Raw genomic sequence first — 15806 nt, 5'->3', positions numbered from 1 at the left:
TAAGGCATAGAAAACAGGAAATGTATAGATCGTTATAGGAACTTTATGGTATGACTATTAAAATCATTTTCATCCCTCTTCATTTTTTTTTTTTTTTTGCTACCCACATACTCAATTTCCCAAAATGAATTATCATTTGCTGCCTTTTACTTACACCCATTTTATTTTCCTGACCTAACTATTATGATTTTCTAGGGTGTATGTATACTTACTAAGGCATGTTGTTTTCTGGGTCCCTAACCTTGTCTTTTTTAAATCGTTTTAATTGACTTGCATGCAGCCAGACTTCTCCTTTTTCTGCATGGTCAATCAGGTATACTGCAGCCCCTAATCTATCTATGACTGTATATGGACCCTTCCATCTTGCTCTACCCCATGGTAGAAGTTCATCATGGTTTTGTACCATAATCCTGTCACCAGCCTGGTATGTAGTTATATCTCCTGAGGCATCATGCCATCTCTTCCGTTGCTGGTACTGATTCTCATCTTCTACTGCTGCTGCTTTGTGCACAATTTCTAGATGTGTGGCAAGCTCTTTTACCCATTCATCTGTGATGGCTGCAGTTTGTAATGCCACTGGTGCTGGAATGGTCATCCAGTTGGTCCAGGATGGCATTGGCCTCCCCATAAGGATTTCATAGGGTGAAAATCCTGTAGATCTAGAGGGTCTGGCTCTAAGCCTTGCACATACCAAAGGTACATAGGTGTCCCAGGCTGACCCATGTTCTGCAACCAATTTCATAAGTTCTCTTTTTACAGTCCCATTCATCCGTTCAACTTGACCTGCTGCCTGTGGATGGTAAGGTATGTGATATTTCAGATCTATTCCAACCATTTTGCACATTTCCTTCATTACATTTCCAATAAATGCAGCTCCATTATCACAATCAATTACTTTTGGGACCCCCCACACAGTAATTACTTCATTCACTAGTTTCATGGCAGTTGTTACTGCTGTACAGTTCCTTGTTGGGATTGCGATCATCCATCTTGAAAAACTATCCACTACCATCAAAATGTATTTATTCCCTCGTGTGGTTGTTGGCAGTGGTCCAGTATAATCAATTTGAATTCTTTCCCATGGTCCTACAGGTGGCTGTCTAATTAGTTCTCCCCTTTTCTTTCTGTTAGATCGATCAAATCTAGCACAGGTGAGGCAGCCGTCCAAAAAATCTTCAAGGTCCTTATTCTGTCCATGCCACCATCCCATCTTCTGTATTTTTTCCTTTGCTTCCTTTATCTTTGGGTGTCCTCCTGCTTGTGACCCATGTATCCATCTAAGGATGTCTTTCCTAATATGGAATGGTACAACCCAGACAGGAAAGCCATCTTCTAGTACACAAACCAGACCCTTTTCTTCCACTATCATTTTCCCTTTATGATGTACTTCCTCTCCTCCTCTTATTCTCATTCTGAGTTCTTTAATTTCAGCATCTTCATCTTGAAGTTCTTGCAATTCTTGCATTCTCTTTTGTACCACTTTAGATTCTCCCCTTGTTGTTGCAGCTACAGTTAGCTTTCTTTCTTCAGAGTCTAGTTTCCATTCCTCAGCCCACTTTGCTGCTTGTTTTGCTCGATGATCTGCAAGGTTATTTCCTATTCGATGAGGCCCTGTTCTTTTGTGGGCACGTACTTTAATCATATTGATTCTTTGAAAGTCATGGGATAGAGTCTCCACAATTTGCCAAAGACCGTGAAATTTTACTGTTGATCCATCTGTAGCCAAGAATTTATTGCTAGCCCACCATTTCAGCAAAAGACATGTTCCTCTGAAAACCCAGTCACTGTCCAAGACTATTGTCACCCTGTCACTTTTTCCTGATTCTTGGTAAAGAACTTGCACAACAGCTGCTAGCTCTGCATATTGTGCTGAGGAAGCTTTTAGCTTGAATCCAAATTCTTCTAAAATCTCATCACTCTGAATCTTTACTCCAGCAATCCCTGAAACTCTTTTTCCTTGTACATGATGACAACTACCATCTGTGTACCAAATAGGTTCTTTAGTCATCATTAAGTTAGTGGCATCTTTGAATACTGGGTGACACGTTGGTCCTGGGTTGACCTGACATTCATGTGCATTTCCTTTAATACAAACTCCAGCTACCCATTGCTTTGACTCTTTTAATTCATGTGTTGAAATGTTATCTGCAAGCAATGCCACTGTCCATTTTTGTATACGAGCATTATTAATATGACTGATTGTCAGACTTCCTTGCCTGAGTACTTTTAAAGGTGTATGGTGGGTACAGATAATTACATTTTGTGTGCCAAATAGGTATTTAAATCGCTTCACTGCCCAGTATGCGGCCAATATGATTCTCTCACACCATCCAAATTTCAGTTCCACAGCTGAAAGTGTCTGGGATCCGAATGCCACTGGTCGCTCTGTGTTACCCCAGGTCTGAGTAATGACTACTGCATGTGCATCTGGCATTGTGATGGGATACAACCTGAACTCTTCTTCATGGTCAGGACTTGCAAGGGTTGGTGCACTACCTAGTTCTGTCTTCAACTGGTTAACAGCCTTAGTATGTTCATCAGACCAATCCCAATTTTCTGCTCTAAGAATTTCATACAAGGGTTGAGCCAGCTGTGCATATCTTGGAGTGAATTCTCTACAGAAGCCCATCATTCCTAACAAAGATTGTAGTGCTGTACGATCAGTTGGGATTGGTAGTTGAGCAATCACTTTTGCTCTATCCTGATCAATTGTTCTACCCTCTCCAGTTATAGTTACTCCCAAGAAATGAACTTCCTTGCAGGCCAACTGAGCTTTTGCACCATTTAATTTTAGTCCTGCATTATTAATACACTCTAGCAAGAGTGTCAGATCTTTTTGATGTTGTTCCATATTTGGAGACTGAAGAAGCACATCGTCCACATATTGGATGATACGTTCAGGTCGTGGGAATTGTGATAATGCTTCCTTCATGTGTGTATGGAAAATAGCTGGGGCATCACAGTACCCTTGTGGCAGAACTGTGAAGGCATACTGCCGTCCTTCCCAGGTAAATGCAGTCCGGTATTGGCATTCTTTTTCCAGGGGTATTGACCAGAATCCATTTGCTACATCTATTACTGTAAATATTCTCATTTCTGGTGATATCTTTGACATCATTTCACAATAGACTGATACGACTGGTGCCATTCTCTTTGCTAGTTTGTTGACAGCTCTGTAATCAATGGTAAGTCTCCAGGATGGAGCTGTTTTGCCTTCTGCTTCACTGGTTTTCAATACTGCCTTCTTGACAGGCCAACAAGGAGAATTACATCCATATCCATTTCCAGATTTTATGATTCCACGTTCCTCCAGTGTCTCTATCATTTCTGTAATAGAAACCACAGATTCCCTTGGAATTGGGTATTGCTTCTGCCATGGTGGATCTTTTCCTTCAAGTAGCACTGTTGTATCCATTCTCCCACAATCAAGCTTATATCTTGCCCATACTGGAATTGCTTGCACGAGTTGCTTCAACCATTCTGGTCGTCCCTCCAACTGTAGCCTGTTTTCTCCTAGGCTTTTTACTGGTGCCACTATGTATGCCATGGGACACACTGTACCATTTGTCTGTGTTGTCCCTCCATGTTTCTCACTACCTGGTTCCTTTTTCCAAAAGCATTGGTTGGCAAAGTCTACAATAAATTTGCCTTTTTTTAATGCTTCTATCCCTAATATTTCCTCAGGCCATCCAACTATAGCTTCAACTTTAACTGTTTCTCCACCCACCTTAATCTCTATCAGCCCTGCACTGACTTCCTGTGGGTTCCCTGTAACTCCTACTATTTTAACTAAGCTGTTCCCATTTGTGACCCTGTTTGTCATAGTAAACGCTGCACCACTGTCTAACAACATGTGTTTTCCCACCCCTGCAATGTAAGTAAATATGGTGGGCCGACCTGCCTCATCCATGCCAAGGTCAGCTGCATGTATGAGGCGGTCTTGAGCAGGGGTTGGGCCTCTTCACTCTGATTTGTGTTTCTCTTCCTCCTTTATTACAGTATATTGTGTCCTATTATCCTCACGTTGTGGCTTCCTATCTGCCTCTATTTGCCTCTTTAATGCTTCTATTTCTTCTCCCATCCTGTCATTCTGCTTTCTCAGGTCCCAGTATCCCATATTGCCTTTATTATCTTCCATATCATTCCTTCTCCAGTCACCGTTGTGCCTTTCCTTGTTGTTATTTTCTGCCACTTCATTCCTTCTCCAGTCACCACTGTATCTTTCCTGCTGTAAATCAGCACGCCTATTTATTCTCCAGTTTCCATTGATTCTATTACGATTGTTCCACTGTGGCTCTTCACGTTTTTTTCTCCAATTACTTTGCATTGTCTTACCTGCTTCTACTTTAAATGGTTTTACTGCTGAGACTGCACATGCTTGATCTTTGTGTGAGTAATCCATCCACCACTTATCTGCCCTGGTTAATACCATTTCCAAATCTGTAGGCATTTGATCAAACAGATGCACAAATTCCTGGCATTCACGGGGAAGGGCTTCAAGCACACAAGCTATATGTGCTGCTGATCCCTGTACCATTGATGTCTGTGGCTGTCTTAGGGTGCACCAGAAGAGTATTCTCTGTGCTACCTCCCGGGGGCAATCTGTAGGCCTCATTGTAATGTGGCTAATTTCCTTTTCTACATTAGTTAAGTAGAAGTAGGTTGCAGCTATTCTTCCAGCTTGATCTGAAACACTTGTGTTAAATCCCAATAGTCTGCTTGCAAATGGACCCAGAGCAAATTCTAGTAATTCAGTCCATTCATTAAAACACAGACCTCCTTTTTGTGCCTTCTCAGCTCCCCTCTGAAACCAATGTGTGAACTTGTTGAAATCATTCTGAGGCATGGCACCCCACCATTTCTGAAAATTGTCTTTATCCATCATAGACATGGGGCGAGTCTGCATTGAAAAACCTGTAGGTGTTTTATTTGCATTAAAAGTCTCAGATACTATAACTGGTGCTAAAGGCACAGGCAGTAGTAATTGACCTTGCTCTATATATTGTTTTGCTTCTCTTTTACTAGGCCATAGCGACTCCAAATTCGGGTATAATCTTGGAATGACTTTTCCTTCCTTGTCTTCCTGTATATAAGATTTGTTTTGCTCCATTATAATATTTTGAAGCTCTGTAATTTTACACTCATATGAATCTCTCTGGTCTTCAATTATTCTTAGTTCATCCTCTAGTTCTTCCACCATATTCGTTGTTCTAAGTGATGCTATTTTTAGACAGTCTTTATTGTTTAGTGCCTCTTCCATCTTTCCTGTGAGATCTTTATTTTCCTTCTTTAATGTTTCTATTATGTATGCAAGTCCACCAATTGTAGCAATGACTGCTTGAACTACTAATGCTTTACGTTTCTTATTAGAGTTCTTTTTGTTTAACACTATTTGTGTTAACACATCCATAAAACCTTCATATGTGTTATTTTTTGATTCACAGGGTTCAGGAAGTATATATGGCCCATCATGTTTGTTAATATCATCTTTAAAATATTCCCTTACTGCATCAGAAAAATATTTTGCCCCAGGAAAAGACATTATTACCTAGAATTACAATTAAAAATAGGAAAGAAATGCTATTGTTTGTAATAACAATAAAATAAATAGTAGCCCACTGATAATTCAGTATGTAACAGCTATTTGTTATATGTAAAAGGAGGGGGAAAAAATCTAATTAAAACACTGTTAACTAATGTTTGATTAAAAAAAAAAATTGAAATGACCTTGACAACTTATAAAATTTGTGTAATTAAAATTAATTCATATAATTTAGAAATACATGTGACTAAAATATGGTTGGACACTGAATAGAATAGCCTAAGCAAGAGAAACAAAATTAACCCAAATGTGATAGCAAAACAAATTAAAGTAGCAGCAGAAGGGAACAATAAAATAAAATAAATAATTATAAGAAATCAAAGCAAACTGAGTAGTAATGCAGAAACAGTTCAATATGTACCAGTTGCTATGATTTGTATGCAGAAGAAGAGAAAAAAAATATTCTAAGTAAAACACTGTTAGCTTATTTTAAACAAAATGACCTTACCAAGTTATAAAATTAGTGAAATTAAAAGGAAATAAAGTTACAGTTACATAGGTATCTATAACCTAAGCAATAGATACAATGTATGGGAGGCTACACTAAATTGTATCAAGATTAAAGTGTTTTATATTAAAAATAAGATAGCAAAAATAATTTAAAGCAGCAGAAGCAGAGGGAAAAGGAGGAGAAAAACAAAAACAAACAATTACTAATAATTTACTGTTATTAACATTATTCTCACTACCAGTACCAATACCATTAACACTACTACTTATAATAAAAATAATAATTACAAATAATAGTAAGACCCTCAACAATTACTAGTCAAAATAATTGGAGAGAAAAGAAGGAAAAAAATAATAAAAAAATAATAAAAATAAAATAAAAATAATGATAAAAAAAAATAATACAAAAATAAAGTGAACAAAAAAATAAATAAGGAAGCTGTTTACTGCCTATGAATGAATATACTAAACTAAATGTAACCACATTAAATTCCAAGCTAATTAATTCTAAATTATTTCTAAATTATTTAATATTTTTACTAAAAGAAATAGCTAAAGCAATGGAAGTATAGTATTAAATGGAGGAAAACTGTAGTAATATTTTAAATTTTGATTGTTTAGCAGGGGGGGTCACATTAATCTAAACTTATATTTTAAGCAAAGCAAATAAATGATATGTATAACTGTATTGGAGCTTAAAACATTTTAAAGGTAGTTTCAAGTAGTTTCTATAGAACTTTTTAAAATGCTAATTTCAACTGTAGCTTGGTTCCAAGTATCTACTTTAAACACAGGATATATAAAAAAAAAATCAAATTGCTCCTAAAATGCAAATGTTTTACTTTTTGTTACTCAAAGGTTACACATTTAAAAAAAAAAAACCTAATTAAAAGCTGACTGCAATGTAACGATACCCACAAAAGGGCTGGAACCAAAAATGCTAATTTTAATTGTATCTTTGGTTTCAGCCTCTGCTCCAAACACAGGATATATAAAATAGTAAACAAGAAGCGTCTACCAATGGTTGTTTAAAATGCAATTTTTATTTATTTACTTTTTAACTTTTTTACCCAAACAAAGGTTACACACCTTTTTATTCAATACAAACTTAATTTAAAAAAAAAAAATCTGAACCATCTGCTCACAATATTTTAACAATGTAATAAGAATTAAGAAAAACAAAGGAAATTGAAAAAGAGAGGGAAAAATAAAATAAAAAATAAAGACATTAGAAAGTCTTAAATAACTTTTAACTTCTGTTTAAGCTTTTACATATACCCCAAGAGTTAATCTATTTGTTTTCAAACAAAGTTTAAAAAAATAAATAAATAATGAAATAGATTATTAGAGTTTGTTATGCTTCAAACTGCTGATGGCTTAGCACATTCCCCAAGTTAAACTGTATTTTCCTAACTTTAAATTCTACACAATTTCCATACAATTTGAAACATTTGCTCACAAAAGTGAAAATTCAAACAAAACCAAATTTGAATTGTACTAGGCTATATATTTTTAAGTTCAAAATCCCATGCAAATATGAGCAGACACAAATTCCAGAAAAAGTCAGAATAAAATTCAATATTTAAAAAAAAAAAAAAAAAACAATTAGTAGAAACTGAATGTTTGTGTATTTACAAAACCAAATCAAATATTTTCTTTTTTTTTTCACTAAGAGACCACTTAGACTGTAGCTTTTTAATTCAGAATCAAATTCAACATGTAAAATAAAAATTAAATTACAAAAAAAAACAATGGAAACTGGTTAAGTAATATTTAGTAGATACCACACTCTTGTAGCAAAAGTAGCCAAGAAGCCTGAAATATTCCTCAATTTATTAAACTATAAATTCCTATATAATTTAATCTTCCAAAAAAAATGATTTTACATGGAAAATGTCTAAACTTCGTGATTGCCAAAATGTGGTGGTAATTAGTACCAGAATATTAAACCAAAGGGGTTGTCCACTTTTTAAAATTATTTTATTGGAAGACAAATAATATAGGTATGAAGATTAACAATTATCTATAGGCTACAAAATATAAAACAAGTCTCAAGAAATACCAAGAACTACAAACATAAAGATACAGTCCAAATTATATGGGGCAACTCTATTTTAAACAAACCCAGATTAAGCAATATTAACTAAACATAGTGAACAAGAGAATTTATCCCAAAGTAAAATGTATACGAATGCTAATATACTCAGCCAGTTCAGTCCTCCAATGCTCTCTCTCTCTCAGTTGCTTCCAGGAGGTGAGGAAGATAAAAAAGTGTGTATACTAACTGTTGGCTCCCATTGTATACTTAATTCATTTAAGGTGTGTCCTACCATACACCAATCAAAAGGCTATATGGGAGTGTCCTTCTTAGACAAAGACTAGGCCAGAGGCCTAGTCTATATTTTAAAATATGTTTGTAAATTTAAGAATTAACTACTTGAACACTCTAGGGATAAATTCTCTGGTTTTATGACACCACAACCAGGTTCGCTCCAACAGACAAATTTGTCAGGAAGTCTGTTTCCCAGAAGCCCATAAAAAGATTGGCATAACTTGGAGTGAACCTGGTCCCCATCGCTGTCCCACAAATTTGGTCATAAAAAACGTCTTCATAGTTAAAATAATTATGTGTTAAAATAAATGTAATACATTCTAAAATAAAATTCCTATGTGGTATAGTTAAATCCTCATCATTCTCCAAATAGTGTTCTACTGCTCTCAAACCATCTAAATGTCTAATACACGTGTATAATGACATGACATCACAAGTCACAAGCCACATATTCTCATCCCATAAAATGAGTTCTAAAAGCTGTATTACAGTTGTTGAATCTTTAAGGTAGCTATCCAGATTAATTGCATGTTTCTGTAAGTATAGATCAACATATTCAGATAGGTTCGAAGTAAGTGAACCTATACCAGAAACTATTGGTCATCCTGGTGGATCTGTTAGGGACTTGTGAATTTTTATTAAGATATAAAATAAGGGGATTTTTGAATTCTTTGTCATTTAGGACCTCATTATTTTTTGCTTCAACTAGAATCATTTTCAATTCTAATTTATAGAAACTAGTTTGGTTTCTTACGCATTTTTTGTATGTTTTGGTGTCACCTATAATATTTTTGCATATTTTATTACAATGATCCCTATCGAGTATCACTATCCCTCCACCTTTATCCGCAGGTTTTATAATTATTTCCTTATTTTGTTAGAGAGACTCAAATGCATCTTTTTTATTTAAATTATACTCTTTATGATTAATTTTTTGTTCTTTCATTTTCTTTAGATCATCTAATATTAATTTTTCAAAAGTCTCCAAATAGGGACCTTTTTCATATTTTGGGTAGAATGTTGATTTCTTTTTGAGTCCTGAATGTTTGACTCTATTTGCCTGTTGGATAATTTCTTCTATAATAGTTTTTTCTACAGGTGTTTTTGAAAAAAATCTCTTTAGAGTCAGTGATCTAATATATTTCTGTACGTCTATATACGTATTAATTTTATAAATTTTATTGCTAGGAGCAAAAGATAACCCTTTGCTTAAAACTTTATTTTGCTCATGGGTCAGATTAATCTTACTTAAATTATAAATCCCTTTGTGTTCTGTGCACCCACTTGTTTTATTTGACCCTTCCTGCATCATTATTTCTTTTATATTATTTGGTTTCCCAGTCACATTTTTATTTTTTATTTTACTTTTCTTCTTGTTCTTTGGTTGTACATAGAACTGTTCCTCTTGATCCTCTCTTTCTGACTCTTTTCTCTTTTTGGACATCTTGTATTCTCTCTCAGGAGGTATCTACTCCCTGCTCATATGTCCTCAGCCTAAAAAAAACTTATTGGAGGTATTTTGGTCTGTATTATCTACATAAGTCCTATTTTCTGTAGTTATGTGTCTTAATGGTTCAAACCTATTGTAAGAGTCATAGTTTTTATTCAAATTCTGTTGAAATCTATTTTGTTGATGAAAATTACTGTACCCATTTCCTTGTGTGTCACTATTTCTAAACTGACCTGTCCTATTTTCATGTCCCCTATGGTGTTCATTTCTAATATAGTAATCCCTATTCCAATTTCCATGTTGTTCCCTAGAACCCTCATTTTGTAAATATGTTGTCTGTTTATGATTATATTGATTCCTATTATTCTATTTGTATCTATTATATCTATTATAACTGTTAAACTGATTACGAGTATGATTTTCATACTGTCTCATGCTGATGTTGGTATTGGAATGGTCAGTAGTTAAATTTTTATGATAATTTGTGTTTGATCGGCTATCATAAGATTGTCCAGTATAATGTCTGTGAGTATGTTGGGCTGTTCTCCATGTCATTGTATTAGGCTGTATTTTATCATTGGAGTTTTTATTGTCACTATTAGTAGTTATATTTTCAGTTCTCTCACTGTGTTTATTGAATCTCCAGAATTGTGTACTGAAATATTTACTACCTTCAGTCCTCTCAAAATGTTTATAGCCTTCTCTATCTCTTTCAAATTTTTTCTTTTTTGTGTCTAAAAGTTCTTTTTTAGTTTTATTCATCAACTCTTTAAATTTTGATTCTGTTCCAAGGTATTTTTGTTTAATTTATATTCTTGTAATTTCATTTCTAATTCATTAATCTCATTGCCTAATTTTATTAATGTATCTCCTCTATACTCTTTAATCAACTCCATTAATTTTTTGGAGGCATTTTCTAAAATATCTCTCTATCTTTTGATGAATATTTCATCATCTACCTTAAAAGAGCATTGTTTTTTTTATACGTAATCCTCAAGGGATCCATTTCTCTTCAATGTATTTTGTGAGGAAGGCATACTCTATTTTCTGCCTCATTTCATTTGTTAACTTAGATTCTAATTCATTCATCTGTTTTTTAATTATATCCCCTTTATTTTCTGAGGTAATTAACTCTATAGTATCAGTATTTACAATGCTATTAGCAATGTTCTCTTCAGATATATTGTTCAAACTATCATAGATAGTGGATCTTAAATTAAATATGTCTGTATTGTTTGTCATATTGGTGAGACTAAACTAAAAATACACTACTACAATATCTTAAAATAGGTTTTTAGAAAGAATCCAGAAAAAAATGATATAAGAAGTTGATAATAGTGTATTACAGTACACCCACTAGACAACCAAGCTAAATCAATAAAACCTTGATAAATTGGACAAAGTGGAAAAAAAAGAAGCGTGGTTGCGCCTATAACTGCTTACCCAAAAGAAGGGCACACAGATAAGTCTAAAAGTGGATTATACAGCTATAAACTTCAATAAAAATCTCAAAGGATGATAGTAAAAAGTAGATATGTGCGATTAGTTTCGTTACGAATTCGAATTTGTCTGAATTTGGTAGAATTCGGAGCTTCGGACCGATTCGAATATCCAAATGAAATGCTTTCCGAAAGAAACTAATCCAAATGCATTTGTTCCGAAATCTTCAAATCGTTAGGACGTATTCGTTTTCATTCGGATGTGTGTGGTGTGGTTTGATTTTATTTTAGTTACATGTGACGTGACTACTAATCCGAAAGCATTTGTTCCGAAATCTTCGAATCGTTCCAATATATTCATTTTCATTTGGACGTGCGGGTGGCGCAATTTTAAAATTATTTCTTCAAATAAATCTTATTATTATTAAATCCAAAGAACCACAAAATAGTTAGAAGAAAGTGAGATCTGAATGATTATGTAATTATTTATTGAACAAATGAAAAGATAAAATATTTATTTAGGTTTTTGGACTAGCATGTTATACTACTAATAACAAATGACAACGAATCGATTCAAATTCATTCGTTTATTAAAATGAGTGTAGTGTCATATATCTTCTTGTCCAATCAGATCATTCCTTTTGTTTTCAGGGTTGGGTTACTGTCACAGTGATAGTTTTCTGGTCCAATAATTATATTATTTAAATTTTGTGGGTTGGATTACAGTCACACGCAGTGCAATGTGCTATAGCTTTTCCTCAAGGGCTGTGCTTATCTGTGCTGTTGTGTTAATCAGAAGGCAGACGTTATCAGACTTGCATTCTGTCAGCATTGCAGCAGAAGACAATCCCTGAACTTGTTGTGAAGTTGAACAGTTACAGAAGAAGAGAAGAAGGCACAGTGTCCTAGAGATTTACTGGTCTGCGTATTTTTGCTTATTATATTATTTTTTTTGGCTGAAATTGTGACTCAAGGGAGAGGAGAAAGTTTTACAACAGTCAAATATATGTTTCTTTATCTTATAGTTCTTGTATTAATAATTGTTATTATTTTGAACTTAGTAGTTAGTTAAAAAAAATATATAATTGTGTACTATTGTATTAATTGTCTTGTGTGACTTTTTTGGAGTTCTATCTGTATGAGCTGAGCTCACTACATTTTTTTTGTTTTTGTTTAAGAGATTTAGTTATTGCTGTGTGTGCTGTCTTAAACTTAGATAACAGGCACACAGGTTGGTGAATGATGACAGGATTTTTTTGATTTTTGAACACATCACCAAAAGACACAGACATCACCCTATATTATTATTTACTCTTTGTGGAAAAATCTAATTATTATTTGCGGTGTGTGTGTGTGTGTATGTATACTATTCATCATTGTAAATATATATCCCCACACAGAATTTAAATTGTTTTTTGTTTGTTTAACAGAGTTTTATTTATTTGCTGTGCTGTAAACCTATATTACATTACAGGGACACTTGTCCTTTATCATAGGATTTTTTTTGTGTGTGTGTATGTATACTATTCATCATTGTAGATAGATATCCACACACAATTTAATTACATTTTTTTGTTTGTTTATCAGAGTTCTTTATTTGCTGTGCTGTAAACCTATATTACATTACAGGCCCATTTGTTCTTTTTGCATAGGATTTTTTTTTGTGTGTGTGTGTGTTTGTATACTATTCATCATTTTTGATAGATATCCACACACAATGTAATTACATTTTTTTTGTTTGTTTATCAGAGTTATTTATTTGCAGTGCTGTCTTCCTATATTACATTACAGGCACACTTGTCCTTTAGCATAGGATTTTTTTTTTTTTTGTGTGTGTATGTATACTATTCATCATTTTTGATAGATATCCACACACAATTTAATTACATTTTTTGTTTGTTTAAGACAGTTACTACTAGCTGTGCTGTCTTAAACCTATATTACATTACAGGCACACTTGTCCCTTTAGCATAGGATTTTTGTGTGTGTGTGTATGTATACTTTTCATTATTGTAGATAGATATCCACACAAAATTTAATAATTACATTTTTTTTTTGTTTAAGACAGTTACTAGCTGTGCTGTCTTAAACCTATATTACATTACAGGCACACTTGTCCTTTAGCATAGGATTTTTTTTGGAAAACATCAGCATTATTAGAAGACACATTATCCAATCTCTATTATTGGCTAAATCTATAGTAATAATTTGTATTATTTAATTTTTCAATTTTTATTTTTTAAATATATATAATTATTAGACAACTACCTAACTATTTGTTATGGATAGTCATCCTCCACCTCATGTTCCTCAAACAACCAGCAGCAGTGACACAGTAACCACCAGTGACACCACATGTGTACCGTTACTGTCTGTGTCAAATCCTTCCACAGAATCCACATCCTCATTGCCAGGCACAGACATTTGTCATCCACCCTCCACACGTGAAACATCATTTAGGTATCACAATAGATCTGATACTACAAAGGAGAGGCAAATGAAGCAGCAGAAACTGCTGCCCAGTCCGGTTTCTGTGCCTCAGGTAAAGTTTATTGGTTCAAGCAGAGCTAGCAGCAGCAGTAGTCAAAGCACTCGTAGACTCACTAGCGGTAGTACTAGTAATCATCTGCGTCCACCCTCTAAATTTCAAAGGTCTGTAAGTAAAAATCCAAGTTCACAATCCTCTAGTAGGGTTGATAGGTCCTCCTCTGAGACCAGGAAGCAGTCCGCATTTCGGCTGCGTCTTAATTTTCCATATCTTACCCCCAAAACATCTAGTACAATCACTAGTGCCAGTTGTGTCACCACCTCTGCTATGTCCAGTTCTAGTACCATGTTGCCAACTAAAATGTTTTACAGTAGAAGCCAAACAGTACCAATGCAGGCTTTTTCCAGTGAACATTCATTTAAGCAGCCCAAACGTGAAGTATTTGAGTATGAGGAAGTAAACATTTCTCATGCTGATACTGCCGCCACCACCACTGCTACTGCCAGTGCCAACATTACTGATAGCCCATCTGCTATTGATATTATTATTATTATTATTATTATTATTATTATTATTATTATTATTATCATTTATTTGTATAGCGCCACCAAATTCCGTAGCGCTGGGTACAATGATAGGGGTATACAATGATAAAGATTTGTGATACAATACAAAACATAACAAGACTAAACAAATCTAGCACAGGAGGAAGAGGGCTCTGCTCCGGAGAGCTCACAGTCTATAGGTTTAGGGTGCAGAGACATAAGGTTGGGGTAGCTTGTTACATTGGTTGTATTTGCAGCAGTGAGTCAGGCAGTTCATGTACATGTATTAGCTTGGTTCGGATGCAGGATGGAGGAGAGATGGTAAGCCTCTCTGAATAGGTGGGTTTTCAAGGATCTTCTGAAGCTATACAAGGTTATAGACAGTCTGATGGAGAGGGGTAGAGAGTTCCAGAGGAAAGGAGCAGCACGTGCGAAGTCTTGGAGGCGGGAGTGGGATGTAGAGATAACAGGAGTGTAGAGAAGAAGGTCAGAGGTTGATCGAAGAGGACGGGATGAGGAGTATTTCACGATGAGAGAGGAGATATAGTTGGGAGTTAGACTGTTGAGTGCTTTGTAGGTTAGGGCTAATACTTTAAATTGTATTCTGGAGTGTATGGGGAGCCAGTGTAGAGACTGGCAGAGTGGAGCAGCTGATGTAGATCGTTGGCTTAGGTGGATGAATCTAGCAGAAGCATTCATAATAGATTGGAGGGAGGAGAGGCAGTGTTTTGGAAGGCCATTTAAGAGTATATTGCAATAATCAATGCGTGACAGGATGAGGGAATGAATAAGTATTTTTGTAGTATTTTGAGTAAGGAAGGGATGAATTCTGGAAATGTTGCGTAGGTGTGACCAGCAGGATTTGGTAAGCGTTTGTATATGTGGGTTAAATGTGAATTCTGAGTCTAGTGTGACCTCAAGGCAGCGGACCTGGGGTGAGGTGTTGAGAATAGAGTCTCCAACCATCAGAGAAATGTCAGGTGTCGGATGTCTCGAAGAGGGGGGAATAAGAAGCAGCTCAGTTTTGGACAGATTGAGTAGGAGGTAGTGTGAAGACATCCAAGAGAAAATTGCAGAGAGGCAGTCAGAAATCAGGTTGAGTAAAGAGGGAGAGATATCAGGAGAGGAAAGATAGATTTGGGTATCATCAGAATATAGGTGGTACTGGAATCCAAAGGAGGCTATAAGTTTTCCAAGGCAGGATGTATAAAGAGAGAAAAGCAAGGGGCCCAAGACAGAGCCTTGCGGTACTCCAACTGAGAGAGGCATAGGATCACAAGATACGTTGTTAAAAGAAACTGAAAATGAGTGGTTTGAAAGATATGCAAACCAGGAGAGGGCTGTGTCTCGGATGCCAAATGAATGTAGTATTTTTATCGCTAAAGATATCTGGTCTGTTTAGTGTGCCACGGTTGCTGTTGAGTGATTGATGTACGTCGAAGAGTGGAGGGTGCAGTTTTGTCAAGTGTTGATTTTAGTGCCGAATTATACTGTAGAGTC

Source organism: Bombina bombina, chromosome 7, assembly GCF_027579735.1.
Source record: "Bombina bombina isolate aBomBom1 chromosome 7, aBomBom1.pri, whole genome shotgun sequence".
NCBI classification, from domain to species: Eukaryota; Metazoa; Chordata; class Amphibia; order Anura; family Bombinatoridae; genus Bombina; species Bombina bombina.
This window is presented reverse-complemented; position numbering follows the sequence as displayed.